This window comes from Herpailurus yagouaroundi, unplaced genomic scaffold (genome assembly GCF_014898765.1).
Source record: "Herpailurus yagouaroundi ecotype Mexico unplaced genomic scaffold, PumYag 163, whole genome shotgun sequence".
Taxonomy (NCBI): domain Eukaryota; kingdom Metazoa; phylum Chordata; class Mammalia; order Carnivora; family Felidae; genus Herpailurus; species Herpailurus yagouaroundi.
Genome location: NW_024412404.1, coordinates 18,217,429 through 18,218,398, shown reverse-complemented (window position 1 = coordinate 18,218,398; position 970 = coordinate 18,217,429).

Below are 970 nucleotides of genomic sequence, written 5' to 3'. Positions count from 1 at the left end.
CTGCACCATCCCTGAGGCCAGGTCCCACCCTGCTCATCTCTCCTCTCAGGCAGCCTCTGTCGCTTAAAAACAGGCAGAAAAACCACCTGCTGCTGTCAGGGGCCACAGACCACCCTCCAGCCTCCAGCCGTGCGTGGGGCACTGGGGCACCTAGGAAGAGGGGAGGGAAGAACGAATTAGAGGCCCGAGGTGGGGGGGGGGGGGGCGAACTAGGGTGTCCTGGAGAAGGGTCCTCCTCACTCCCGAGGCCCGAGGATTTGGAGGTGTCCGGCCGTGTGTCGACAGCTGGTCACTCCTTCGCTCCCCACCGGGGGCTCCTTTGGTAAAAACAGCCTGCCATGGGTGCCCCGCCATCCTCCTCGGGGCCCCGCGGGTCGCTCGGGTGGGGGCGCAGCACCTTGGAGAGAGGCGCCCGATCCCGCGCCCTGACTTGGGGAGCTCTCCCTTGCTCTCGGGGGGTCAGGGGCGCGCGCCCGGCGGTCGCCGAGGGATCAGCCTGCCCCCTGCCCGGCCTCGAGCCGAGGCGAGCCGGCGCTGCGAGCCTCCTCCCCTCCCGCCTCGGGCGGCCTGAGCCCGCGCCCGCTCCAGTTGCTGCAGCTGCTGCTGCTGGCGGCTGCGGGGAGCGCGGGGAGCGCGCCGAAGAGGCTCGGGCGGCGAGGACGGGGACGAGGAGGAGCCGGAGGAGGCGAGGAGGAAGAGCGAGGGGAGGCCGAGGAGGCTCAGCGGCGTGGCAACGCGGCTCGGGGATCCCTGGGGGCATGGGCTAGCGGCCGCGGCGGCCTGGCAGCGGGACGCAGTGGACCTTCCGTGGCCCGGCGCGTGCAGGGGCGGCGAGCCGGAGCCGAGCGCAGCCGGGGACCGCGGGCTGGCGCGGGGGTGTCCCGGCGGAGGGGGCTGATTACCCGTTATTAACTAGTTGCCACCTAATAAGCCAGGAGCGGCGGGTGAGCGGCGCGGGCTGCGCGCGGGG